This window comes from Puma concolor, chromosome A3 (assembly GCF_028749965.1).
Source record: "Puma concolor isolate L17-30 chromosome A3, mPumCon1.1.hap2, whole genome shotgun sequence".
Lineage (NCBI taxonomy): Eukaryota > Metazoa > Chordata > Mammalia > Carnivora > Felidae > Puma > Puma concolor.
Genome location: NC_141669.1, coordinates 66,711,088 through 66,725,531, shown reverse-complemented (window position 1 = coordinate 66,725,531; position 14,444 = coordinate 66,711,088). Strand labels below are relative to the sequence as shown.

Genomic DNA, 14,444 nt, shown 5'->3' with positions numbered 1-14,444 from the left:
TAAAGATAATGGGGCACCTTCAAAGAGAATACTACTTGTGTCCCCACTTGTCTTTTTCTTTATTATTGGCAAAAAGATTTAAAAAAAAGGAGGAGGTAGTATGCCTCCTTATACTGGTTGACTATAGTTAGAAATTCTTGGCTTTAAATCTCTGCTCTGTTCTTTATTAGCTGTGTGCACTTGGGTGAGAGTTCTAAGCACTTTAAGTCTGAGTTTCCTGATCTGGAACATGGAAATAGGAAGACATCCAGTAAGCTTGTGAATAACACATAGTTTACATTGAATAAATGCTAGCTGCTATTATTAGAATTCTAAAAAGAAGGAAATGCAGAATAGAATTCTAATTCAGTTACTATGTTCAAAAATACAATTTGTTCAAAATTTTCATCAGCTCTTCTGATGGACTGAAGGGTTGGTAGGAAAACATTGATGTCATGTTATAATAATCCAGCTGGTGGTTACTAGCAACCATGCAAACTCTAGAGATTACCTCTTCGACTTAATATCTTAAAGATGTCCTGACCTGAATCCCTTAGACCTGGCTGTGAACCTATAGCTCTGTGCTGTGAATTCAGAGAGATCCACGCAGTGGGTCAGGATACTTTACAAAATACAAAAGATTGTTTTATATAATGTCAAGTAAATGGAAACAAGGCTGATGACTTCAGTGAAAGTCATAGGCATTTTCAAGTGAGACCAGTAGAATTTATTTATTTATTTATTTATTTATTTATTTATTTATTTATTTATTTATGTATTTATTCTCTCTTTCTGAGAGAGTCAGAGCGTGAGGGCGGGAGGAGCATAGAGAGAGAGGGAGGCACAGAATCCGAAGCAGGCTCCAGGCTCCAAGTAGTCAGCACAGAGCCCTGTGCGGGGCTGGAACTCATGAACTGTGAGATCATGACCTGAGCCGAAGTCGGACACTCAACAGACTGAGCCGCCCAGGTGCCCCCAGTAGAATACATTTATAACTTGAGATAATTTTAAGAGTTTTCCAGAATCCTAGTTATGTGTATTAACGTGCTACTTAGGTGCTTTGGAGTCTATAATGTAAATAAAAATATTTTCTGTCATCATCATAGTAATTGATTCTTACAAGAATCATCAATGGAGCTAAACTAGTGGGTAAAAATCTGAGGAGTAACAGATTTGATTTAGATCAATCTCATCTAAAATTTAGCTTCCTTCTGTTTTCATAACAGTTCCAAAATATCTCTCCTAAAGTCAGTCTTTTTTCTTATATTTGTCCTCAATACACAATACATTCACTGACTTCAAAGAGTTCAAAAAGTAATGGAAATCTCATTTATTGCTGTTTAGCATGGGAAACACTCCTGCAGCCTTTGGACCATGGAGAATTCAGTTCCCACCAGAGGGCGCTCGGTTGTCACTTAAGTCACCATTTTGGGTTTTGGGACTTCCTTTGTAACTCAAAAAGTAAAATGGAATTTTTATTTTGTACATTTGTAGGTGAACTTAGAGATTTGAGGATTAATGTAACTAACATTTTAAAGCTTGGGTAGGTCTTGCTTTTACTTCCAGGTTAAGGACAATTACCTAAATGACATATCAATCAGAATCCCTTACCAGAAACCAAAAACCAAAAACCAAACAAAAACAAAACAAAACCACTATAGAACACAAAGCAAAACAAAACAAGTGAACATCCATTTTTTGTTTTACTTTGTTTGTTTTTTTCAGCAAACACTTCCAGTCTTGGTTCATTGCAGGTTTGAGAGCCATAGTTTCTTCTTCACCTCACTCACTTACTCTGGAATTAGGTCATTAAAGGAGAGGTGGGGCCAGGATGGGAGGAACTCAGTTTCAGGGCCTACGTGCAAGGTGCTGACACTCCCGTGAGTCTTGCTTCTTTCCCAGAATGGTCTTGCCTTCCTTGAGACTGTGTCAGGTGTTCTCAAAGTCTCTCCACCAGCAACATCAGCATCACCTGGGAGCTTGTTAGAGGGCAAATTCTTGGGCCTTACTCCAGACCTACTGAGTCAGAACTTCTGGGGGTGGTGCCCAGCGATCTGTATTTTAACAGGTTCTCTGAGTGATTCTGATGTAGGCTACAGTTTGAGAACCACTAAGCTAGACACTTTGTTTTTGCAAGGCAAGCTGCTTTTGGGCAATAGGAGCCTCAGGATTATTGTTTAGTTTTCATTCCAAGAATTAGGAGCAGACTTTCTCTAGGCCAGGTCTCAAAACTTTTAGGTAAAAGGTAGTATCAAAGTGGTTTTCTGCCTGCTTCAAGCTTCCAGAGAAGCTTGTTTTTCACCAGTCTAAGCAGAGGTGCCAGCCCATGGAAGGAAGTTTTGGAAATAGATCACTCACATGTAGAAGGAACCAAGAGAATCTGTTAAGAATTTAGGAAGGAAGTGTAGTGTGATGGTTAGGCCTACAGATTCTGGATCCATCTTGCCTGCTGTGACAGCTCTGTGTGATCTTGGGCAAGCTGTTATTGTTTTACCTGTCTAGAACTCAATTTCCTTATCCGCATATTAGGGATGATAATAGTACCTATGTCACATGCTTGTTATGAGAACTAAATTAGACAAGATTTCTAATGTGATTAGAACAGACCATCGGCACAATGTAAATGTTTAGAAATACTGTGCTCTCCACAGCACAGGACCCCCTACCATCCTACCAGCACAATACTGTCCCTTTTGGCTAGCAGCAAAACAACCATAATCATACTTTTTTCCCAATTCTTAATGGGAAAATCTTAATGTAAACAATCTTCATCACATTTATACAGGTGACAGGAGTCCTAGGAGCTTCTTTGGAATCAGAACTTTTCTTTTAATTTCAGCTCTCCTACCTAATAGATGTTCAGCTTTGAGCAAATTACTTAACCTCTCTTTAAATCTCACTTTCATTTTTATTTGTAAAATGGGATTATAATTCACATCTTATAGGGTTTAGTGTGAGAGAAAGGAACACAGTCAGTGGGCAAATTGTAGAAATAAAGCACTGTTATCTGTATACTACTGTTCCCAGGAAATGCCATAAAGAGAGTAGGATAGTTCTTGGCACATAAGAGGGCTCAGTACGCGTTTGTTCCTTTTCATTCACAGCTTATACATTTTGAGTATTTAGGGACCTTTTAAATCACCAAAGCACTAATTATGTTCTCGTACTGTTTACTTTTCAGCTTCACACTTCAGCTCCTGAATTTCTGGCCTGGAGTGACTGGGAGAGTCTTGTTTTCCCTTCTTCTCACATGGGAACCTTTTGGGCTAGATTTTCTAGTCAGCTCTTTCCCATTTCTTTAGGCTGACTTGCCCCCAAGATCACAAAACTCATATTTTTCATTTTAGAAAATTTGGAACATTTCAATAAAGCATAAATAAGAAAACGAACATTGCCAATTCCTCTCCAAAAGAAAACATCATAAATGATTTGGTATATTTCCTGCTAGACTTTCCTACCTTTGCTTCAATAAAATTGCCATCATAAAGTATGTTCAATTTTCCTTCTTGCCTTGGGGTTTCTACAGATGTGATCCTCCTGGCCTGGTATGTCCTTCCATGGCCTAGGATGCTCCTTATTTTCCCACCCCTTCATCCTATCCCAGCCACCCCTGATGTTTCAGATGAGGCCAGGTTTCTGTATTAGACATTTTTAAAGCATGCTATACTCTTTCTGGACTTACTTCTGGTTCTTAGTGATATACAGTATTTACTGTGTGAGTATGTGAGCAGTATTTATCTCCATGACTAAACTGTAAGCTCCAGGACAGTAGGAACCATGTCTGGTTTACTTACAACTGCATTCCAAGTGCCACCACAAAGCTGGACACATAGTGTATCCTCAACAAATGGTTTTCAAATGACTGAATGAGTAAATGAAATGTGTTGTAAGCATTTCTCCATCCTGGGCATGATCTTGAATGTCTGGGTTTAAGTGGCATGATTTTAACTTGTACATGGCAGGGTGATAGGTAAGATGGTCTTTTAGAATTTCAGAGCACTCCATGGATTTCTAAAGGAGCCTGTTATGGTGAGAGGGATCTGTAGGCCAGGAATCAAGAGACCAATGTATTCCTTTCTGCTTTACCAGTTCCTGTGACCTTGAGTAAGTCACTGACCTTCACTAAACCACATTTTCTTTTTTCTCCTCTATTTCTCTCTCAAGGAAACTCATACATAAAACAGTGTGTGTAAAGACACTTTTCAAATTATAAAGAGCTATATAAATATGTCCAGACCATTCAAAATATATTTTTCTTGATAGAGCCACTTGTGATTTTGCATAGAGGCTCCATTTTCAAACTTGAAATTGACTCTGTTGCCAAGAAAATCTCCTACTTCAAAGCTTAATGGTTAGAAATAATTGTGAGTCTGAATGTCTTAAATAGCCAAAATAAATACATTAACTACTATTTTATTCCTTAAAGACAGACATAGCAGAGTTTGTTTCAGTTTCATACTTGAAGATTGCAATAAAATAATTATGGTGAGTTGTGAAAACAGAAACTTAGATTTACGTTTCTTTCAAATTTCAGTTGGCTGATGCAGTCAAGATATTTCTGACAGACTAGCCAATGCATGTAACTTAAATAGATTAAAAAGAAACTTTAGTTTTTGAATATACTTTATACCTTATTCAACAGTCAAGGAATATGATAAGATTTGGAAATTCCAAAATGGAGTTAACATCTCTGTGACAGGATCAGTGTTCATATTTGAAGTCAGGATGGAAGAAAGAAAATTTCCCACCAGTGTGTTACATGTTAGGAACTGGAATAGGTCACCCCATGACTAAATTTTATTGGCTGATTCTTTGGTAGTTTTCCACTGCCTCTTAAGCAATTTCCTTTCCATTTTAGGTTATGTGAAGGTGCTTGAAATGTACACATTGAGGAGGTAAAATATTTCAGAGAACAGATAAAAATTGAAAGTATGATAGAAGAGAACAGTCTCTTACACTCTGTGGAAATTGTGAGTTCATGGATAGAATGAGGCAGTGTTTGCTGCTTTTATTTATTAATGACTCCAACACACCGTATTGAAAGGTGAATTTTTTTTTCTCCTTCTTCATAGTACCAAATAGTAAATGCATAGCATTTTGGAAGAGGAAAATCCTTTAAAGGTCTAATGTCCTTGTTTCATAAATAATATCTGACATTTACAAAGAAATTTACAATTGCTTCCAGATAGTATGGTTTCATAGACTCTTCACAACTCTGTTACTATCCTCAATTAAAAATGAGGAAATGAAGACTCAGAGAGCTTAAATGACTTGTGTAAGGTCACAGAGATGATGATAATAATGATGGGTAATATTCATTGAGTACTTGCCTCTGTGCAAAGCCATCCTCCTGCATGATCACACTGAATTCTCACAAGAGTCCTAACACCTTATACATAATACATTACAAGCTGAAATTATAAATCAGTGCTCAGAAACTGAAAATATTTTTTCACTGAATGCTCTTCTATAGACACAAGATAAATATTGAATGAAATTAATGTGATTCTCTTTTTAGCTTGTGTTGTATATGAAACTGATCAATCAAGTAAATCGTATTCTCATTTTGCAAGTGAGAAAATATGGAGAATTAAGACTACCATAATAGCATTGTGGTAGCTCATGCTCACAAGCTGAGGCAAGAACCCAGTTTTCCCCAACAGACCAAGTTTCCTTTCTTTGCCATGTATTTCAGAGTATTGAGTGGGCAATTGGCAACTAGGAGCAAAGTTAAGGACAAAGTACACCATATTCTGAATATTGAGACCAGATATTACCTGTAGGATTTAATGAGTCAGACAAATGACTCTCTCTCCCTCCAGGAAACTCCTCCCTGTACCCTGCCCATCATCATCTGAGGCTGAACCACTCCTCAAACCCTATCTACTTTTTGTCTAGATAAGGGGAGGTGGACATGTTGTTAGAGTCATGAATTTTGGCCTACTGGAAAGCACTGCGGCTTCCCCTTTGAGGGTGCTCTGAGGACCATCTGCAGAAATTGGGATTAAAAGAAGATAATGATATCTTTTTTAAAAAAGTTTATTTTGAGAGAGCGAGAAAGAGAGAGAGCAGGGGAGGAACAGAGAGAAGGAGAGAGAGAATCCCAAAAAGGCTCTGTGCTGTTAGCATAGAGCCCGACACAGGGCGCGATCCCGTGAACTGTGAGATTATGACCTGAACCGAAATCAAGAGTCAGATGCTTAGCCGACTGAGTCACCTAGGTGTCCCAGAAGGTAATGATATCTTATTTCTTTGTCATCAAACCATATGATTGATCCTAGTGGTTGTATCAGTGAAGGAACAGAGAATCGAAATGAGACAATAGGGCAGAGAGAAGTGAGCTAGCAGAGCAGTCTGTGCCTACCTTGTGACATGGCAGTGATATGTGAGCCTCCCAGAAGTCAAGAAGCCTCCATGAAAAGTAGCTGGACTTGAGCTGACTTGCCAGTACCCTCCATAAGAGGCCGTAGCAACTGGGGAGTATTAGATCAAGGTGAAGACTTTGTCCTGTGGACACCCCTCAGTAGTCTCTAAAGAACCCTCACATGTACCCCATGGAAGAGCCAGCGTCAGGATGTCTGCCACCCAGAGGCCAATAAGCAGCATCAGCCAAGAGAAAGCCCTAATGCAGCACTGAAAGAGACACTTGTCCCTTTCTATCTCTGCTTCTACTAGCAGCTCCAACCCTCAAGCCCACCACTCGAGAAGGAAGGATGGAAAAGTGAAGGGGAAACCAGTCCCCTTTCCCGTTTCAGGCCCTAGTCACAAATGGCCTGGCCTACAGGAAGGAAGGGGCTGCAAGTAAAGTTTTAAATTGGACTGGATTTCTTTAACATAGTCGTTTCAAAACTGTAGGAGCTGTCCCAGAATGTTGTTAGTGGTTGGAAGTTGTACTCTGAATTCAGGCTGTTTAGAATGGCTATTACATTTGCTACAAAAATATATGTAATAGTCATGACTTACCTGGAGAGCTATGTATCCTTTTCAAATACACAGAAAGTTTTATGAGATGATATTGTCAGGAATCAAGTAGAATCTTTAAAATCCTTCATTATTGTATGCTCAAAAGGAATGGAATTGAGAAAATATGGACCAGTAAAAAGACAACCCCCTCCTTTCTTCTGATTATTCCTTTTCCTACAGCAGGTATCTTGGCATCTGACCTGCCAGAATGAAGATCTTTGATTCCAAGTCAGGTAGTTCACTTTTGCATAAGAAATCCTGACTGATAGAGTCAATCAAACAATATTTAACAAGTGTCTACTATCATGAGAATTATGGCAATTAAAAGCGCATAAAAACGGTTCCTACTTTCAATGAGGTTACGATCTAGATAAACATATACTCATCAAAGATAAGAGAGTGTATGACAAGTGCTAAACGAACAGAAGTGACAGCAAAAGTACTATCTGAATTGAGATGACCTGGATACCTGCTTGCAGTGGTCATCAGATCAGAAAAGGTGAGACTTGAGCAATGCCATGAAGAATGGGTAAGAGTAAGTGGGCAGAGACAAAGGGCTGCTGTATGAGGAAATGGGCAGAGATCAGGGTGGTTTGGAGGTCGCACTGGAAGGTATTGAGTCCCCTCAAACAAATTCTTCATTAGCCAACTTTTCTTTGCAAATATTGGAAACCTAATGCAAATTGGCTTAAAAAAATAAAGGACATTTATTTATTGGCTTATGTAGCTAAAGAGAACTAGAGGTAAAGGGGGCTGTAGGGTGCATTAATTAGGGCTGTAGCTCCATTTCTCCACTGTTCTCATAGCCTTCTCTTTATTATCAGCTTGGTGTTCTTGTTGGTTGCGAGATGATTCCTCAAGTGTATAAGTTAACTATTGCTGCATAACGATCACTTCAAAATTTATGAATTAAGCAGTCAACGTTTCTTATCTCACAATTTCTGTGCAACAGGTATCTAGGCATGGCTTAGCTGAGAGACTCTATCTCAGAGTCTCTCACAAGGCAGGAGTTAAGATGTCAGCCAGGCTGTGGTCGGTCATCTGAGGCTTCACTGGGGCTGGAGAGTCTACTTGCAAATTCACTCATTTGGCTGTTGGCTGGAGGCTTCAGTTCCTTATTAGATGGGCCTGTGTATGGGTTTCTCATGTTATAGCAGTTGGCTTTCCAGAGAGCAAGTGATGAGAGAGAGAAAGGGGTAAGGAGAGGGAAAAGGAGGAGAGAGAACCCTGTATGTTATAATGTAATCTCTGAAATGACATACCATCATTTCTTCCCCACTCTATTGGTCATACAGACCAATTCAGGGACACTGTGAAAGGGGTATTATTCAAAAATGTGAATATCAGGAGACTAGAATCATTGGGGGCCACCTTAAAGTCTGATTACTACATCTGGCTTATATGATTCCTCGTTCATATCCAGGAGAAGAGACTTGCCTCTTTTAGCCACTGGACAAAACTTCTCGGATTTGCTCTGATTGTACCATCCTTAAGCCAATTACAGTGGCCAGGTGAATAACAGCTACTGAGTGACTTAGGTTTGGGTTATGAGCCAATGTTAGTTTCAAGGAATACAGGATGACAATGATTGGCTTAGACAGATTAAGGTCCACCTGTAGTGGGAGATGTGTTTTGCTGCCAAACAGCATGGTTGATCCACGAAAGGAGTGGGTGATATGTTTGGGAGGCATCCACAGCGTCCTCTACAGTCTGCCTCTGGCTACTCTCAGCATCCATACATATCTTCCTCCCTACCCATACACTGTTAACATGCATTTACAGCCTCTGTGAAAGGGAGACAATCCAAAGGTCAATTCAAACTCCAAGTCCAGCTTCTCTGGGGGTTGTCTATCTCTATCAGGTATGGATACCATTCTTCACAGTTATTATCTAAGGGGTCCACTTGTAACACAACCAATATGGAATTGTGGAGAAAGAACAGGATAACTTCAATAAAACTTTCATTGGAAAAAGAGAGGCTAGAATACAATACATAGCTTTCCCTGGTCCACAGCACACATCATAATCCACTGGACAGGAATTTTAAGCTCCTTGCCCTGGTTAGAAGAGAGAGTCTGTGTAGGGAGGATAGGAAGTGAGGTCCCAGGAACTAATTGCTGCCAGATTGTTGAGAGCCTTTTAGAACTTTAGCCTGTAGGCAATGTAGAAAGAAAGAGGATCATTGAGCATTTTTGAGTAGGGTAGTGAAATGGTCAAAATTGCTTTGGTAAAATTAATTTGGAGGCATTATGCAGTATGAATTCACAAACTCCTTAAAATAATGCCCTGGGGACAAGTTTCCTCACATAAACTGAAGGTGATGCTTGCAAAAGAAATGTTAACAGATTCCACAGTAAAAATCCATGTATAACCCAGGTTTGTCTCTTTCCAAATAGAAACTGTAAGTTGTTTCTAGGCACCTACATGAAACAAACAGGGTGGTTCACGTTGTGTCACTTCCCTGGCATTGATTCCAAATTAGAATGAATGAGCTTTTAAGACTGTTTTATGATAGAAAGGTAGAATTGGTAGGTAGAGAGTGATTGGGACTAAGTTTAACTTGAAAAAGTAAGAAAAAAATTAGTAGGGAAAGCTTTTTAGATAAAAATAACCCTTTATTTGTGCGTGGTGAAGTAAATAAAAAAATTACTGTTTTGTTTTTTAAAGATTTTATTTTTGAATAATCTCTATACCTAATGTGGGGCTTGAACTCATAACCCCAAGATGAAGAGCTGCATGCCCCACCAACTGAGCCAGCCAGGCACCCCTAAAAATTACTGTTTACATTATTTTACTACTGTAAGCCCAATGCAGTTAGCTGGTTAAAAGTTTGTGTAGACTGTGAAGCATTTGTATTTTAAAGAATCAAGCTGGGGGTAAGTGAGGCTGTGAGCACGCAGTGTCACCTGCCATTGTGAGGGGTCTTTACTAATTCAGGACATTAAGGAATATCCTCTTCATAGTGATAAAGCCTGTGAGATTTCTCTTCAGATGGTCTGGAAGGAATCCAAGAAGGGAAGTGGTGGAAAAATGGATTATTCCTATTCGAAACTTCAGATTATTAGGATTGGATTTGTATTTTGACTTATTCCTAAGAAACAGATGATAGAACCTCCCTCCCAACCCCAACACACACACACAACACAATAAAGTTGTTATTTCTCTAGTCTACAGCCTTGAGTGAGTATGAGTGAGTGAAATGTATAAAAGAAAACATTTTTTGAGGTAGGAATAGATTCATCATTGAGTTTCCCTGCCAAATTCAGAATTAGATAGTGGAAAAATACTATTTATTTTGAGTTTGTGAATCTGCCAGTGAACTGTTGGGAAAAATAAAGACAAGCCAGATGAGGACTTGGGTTATGGAATGAACCATAGATGACATATGACTGAACTTTTTGAAAGAAGAATATAGTTTTTCCTACTTTTATTTCCCAGTTTTAGTTTAGAGTCCTTAATAACTTTGATTTGCAGCATGCTTTTCTATTGTACTGAACTATAGCAGCAAAATGGAAAACACAGCATACTGCAGTGTTGAAATTGACCTTAAGGGTTGGGAAATTGAAAATATCAAGTTTCCATAGTAACACTAATTTAGTCAGATCACACATGTTGTTTCTGAGCCATTAGTTTACTCTTATGATGTTAAAAGAACATAATATTTACTCTGTAATGTGGTTAAGTTAATGTTACAATGCAAGCAATTTCATATTTTCTGCATGTACATTTTATTATGGTAGGCTTGACATTTGATTGCTTGTAATATTTTAGAAAATGTGAAAATGTTCTAAAAGCTTTTTTAAAAAAGTATCTTAAGATAATTAAACAGGAAATCATGAACATATCATACTTATAAAAATAAGGTAAAGATTAACTGAATTTTGTAAGTTTGCATCAGCATTTTTTTATGTTTGTTTATTTTTGAGAGAGTGAGAGAGGACACAGAGCATGAGTGGGGGAGGGGCAGAGAGAGAGGGAGACACAGAATCCAAAGCAGGCTCCAGGCTCTGAGCTGTCAGCACAGAGCCTGACACAGGGCTTGAACTCTTGAACTGTGAAATCATGACCTGAGCCGAAGTTGCATGCTTAACCGACTGAGCCACACAGGTGCCCCTTGCACCAGCATTTATTGCTGAATTTCTGAGAATTTATTTGGTCTTCCAACTGGGTAGCTTTTACATGATCTGATTATAATTCTCACAGTTACCACATTCTTTATGATATATCCTTCACATCTACTAGGAATTTGTCCCAATTCCTTTTAGAATTCCCAAATTCATGAATACTACTATAGGCTGGTTGTGGGGGCCTATTATTCCACAAAGAAGCCTTTCCCTCCACAACTTTATGACTTACTACAAAGATAATGATCTAGAGAAGGGCAAAGCTGCCTTCTCAGTGGGCCCTCCTCCAGTGCACACACCAAGCATATCTTTATGACTGGTCCTCATATATTGGTCTTCTCTTGTGTGTGGTTCAAATCTGCTTCTCAATAAAATGACAAAATGCTACATATCATGTGTTCAAGGCCACTCATGATTGAGGATATTTATGCCTGTGTTTATAAGCAAAATTAGTCTGTAGTTTTATCTTCTGCCATTCATGAATATTAGGGTATAAGCTACCCAAATCCATTCAGTTTACTAAAATTAAAAAGAAAACAAGTAAATTCAATGAAAAAAAATAACAGTCATGCTTTTTGAGAGATAATTCATTTGGTTGACTGGACTGTTCACTTCTTGCCTGAGTCTAAGTAATGCTGAGAAATTTAATTCAATACAAGAAATAGCTACTGAATGCCTATTATGCTAGGCATTGTGCTAGGTACTGGGGATATGTTGATAAATATGTATGGTAGTAGCAGTAATAAGTTGCATAGTGGGTAATAGTGCTTGGCACTTGGTAATCACTAGATACACTTTAGCTATTATTACTATTATTATTATTATTATTATTATTATTATTATTTTGAAAAGGAGAGAGAGAGAGAGAGAGAGGAGGAGCTGTAGTAGTATTCATGGGAACAGGAATAGAGAGAGAGGGAAAGAGAATCTTAGCTCAATCCTGCAACCGTGAATCATGACCTGAACTGAAATCAAGAGTTGGACGCTTCATCAGTTGAGCCACCCAGGAGCCCCTATTATTACTATTATTATCACTATTTGTATTCCATGTGCCAGTACTTACTTACTTCATTTGATTCTTTTTTTTTTTTTTTTAAATTTTTTTTTTTTTCAACGTTTATTTATTTTTGGGACAGAGAGAGACAGAGCATGAATGGGGGAGGGGTAGAGAGAGAGGGAGACATAGAATCGGAAACAGGCTCCAGGCTCTGAGCCATCAGCCCAGAGCCTGACGCGGGGCTCGAACTCACAGACCGCGAGATCGTGACCTGGCTGAAGCCGGACGCTTAACCGACTGCGCCACCCAGGCGCCCCACTTCATTTGATTCTTATAGCAACGCTGTTGAAGTTGTAGTGAATTGAAGTGGTATTACCTTCACTTTTATAGCTCAGAAACTGGGACTTTTAAAGGCTAAGTAACTTGCCTGAGATCACCAATATGATAACTGGTAGAAGCAGAATTCACACCCAGAATACACTTGACTGCCAAGCCAGTGTTCACATACATTACTCTATCTAGCCTGTCCCTGGCTTAAAGAAGCTCTCACCTAGTTTTTCCAGGAACCTCTGTCCAATAACTAACTTATTCTGAAAATTTCCAGAGGAGGTCTTCTGGGGCTGTATTCCAGTAACTTATTCCCCTAAAGTTAGTTAGAAAAAAAAGTCTAACACAAATCTCATGTATTACACTTGAAATCTATTCCTTCCTTAGTCTAGAGAAGAAAATATATCTACCCATGTTGCTACCCAAAGTCAATACGTTCTAGTATTTTCTCTGATGTATACTTAGAAAATTCATTGTTCAGTGAGGGGGAGGGCACAAATTATATTATGAAAGCTTTGTTTTTCTGGATTTCTCTTTAATGTTAAAAAGCTCTGTTAAGGAACTGAATCTTTTGTTGTCTATTTGGATACTCTTTCTGCCCTTGACTTTGATCGTGTTTCAACATTATTTTCCAGAGTCTTCTGACTGCCTGCTCATGGGATACGTTCTCACCTTGTAGTTTTTAAATGCTGTGTTTTCACACCAGATGATGGGCATAAGAGGTCATGAGAGGATGGGAAGAGAGTCAGTAAATAAAGTGAAAGCAAAGGTATGAACATTTAGGGCCAAGTTTAGTGCATAACTTCTCTTGTGTGAAATACCTTTTTTGTGGTAAAAAAAAGCTATCATTTTGGGGGAACCATGACAGAGTTTTGGATGCTGAGGCACCAGGGGAAGGAGTTTAAGTAGACTGAAACATAGAAAAGATACAGAATGAAGGTAGGGTAATTATTGTATTTCTACTAAGAGGCATCCTAGGACTTGACTATAGTCTTATATGCCCTTCAGGGTAAATGACATTGTAGAAAATCAACCTGTTTCTTCCAAAAGGAGAAATTGTTCAACATTTCCTCTTTTTTCTTGTCCAATGGCTCTTATAAGTAATGTTTTCAAACTCTAGATTAAGGGATTGTGCTCATATTTCCCCTAAAAATAAAGCCTTTATGAGCACTATATACTCAGAATTGAAGTTCTTTGTGAAAGATGGGTGAATACCTAAAAATCAGGCAACTTTCTGAAAGGAAAGTAGTCTTTATTTTAAAGGAAGAAAATTCCAGTGCATACCAAGTATGACACAAGGCTAATACCCACCCAGTGGCCAGATATATTTTCCTTAGGGATTTTGTTGTGTTTATTCCTCTAGCATTTTTTCATTCCTGACTTTTGGGGTGGCCCTTCTGTGAAGAGTTTCCTCATCCCAGCTGTTATGATGTTTAATATAGAGTTGCCAACTTCTGATCTGGCGGTTCCAAGACACAGGGTGAGGAAAACAAAGCTTTCCAGCATTTTGAATCCTATCCCCCACCCGCACTGGAATTAGTGCTTTCATCTCTGGTCAATCCTGAATTGTTTTCAACTCTAGCTTCGTCTCTGCTCTCCCCCGGAATAGCAGAACAATTACTAATCGTAGAGATCCATGTTCATGTCCGGAGTTCAAATTACTTATGCCTCACACAAACCTCAATTCATTTCTCTTTCCTCTTCTATCTCTCCCCTCTCCTCTTCTCCACCCAAGTAAATTAGCTGATTTTCTTTTGGGGAAATATTTACTTTAAAGAGCTGTTTTTTTTTTTTTTTTCCAAGATAAAAATTAGATTCTGGTTTTTAAATGAAGGAGGGTGTAATTTTTTCTTAGGAAAAACAGGATAATCATCTGGTTTTGATCCTAATGTTAGTCCATGGGATGGCTTGACATTTCCAATATGGAAAGTCATGGTATTTCGTTTTCGAAATATATAAGGATGGCTATTCCCTGCTTCTCCTTCCTGCTCTCTAGCCTTAATTGTTTAATGTTAAGGTAGAATGGTCCTGACTGGTCTTGTGTTTTATGCCTG

General features: G+C 38.6%; 1 long non-coding RNA gene across 5 annotated transcripts in view; it reads left to right on the top strand.

The window, feature by feature from the left end:
- LOC147582518 (uncharacterized) overlaps positions 1–14,444 on the top strand; it is a 37,273-nt gene that overhangs the window by 14,775 nt on the left and 8,054 nt on the right. For 2 of the 5 annotated variants that reach the window (XR_015249219.1, XR_015249217.1), the window contains exon 3: positions 13,026–13,159. The exons of 1 other annotated variant lie outside the window; for it this stretch is intronic. This is a non-coding gene — a long non-coding RNA (uncharacterized LOC147582518). Of the gene's footprint in view, positions 1–3,160; positions 3,470–13,025; positions 13,160–14,444 lie in introns of those variants that run through there. 2 more of the 5 variants (XR_015249220.1, XR_015249221.1) reach the window with 1 other exon arrangement.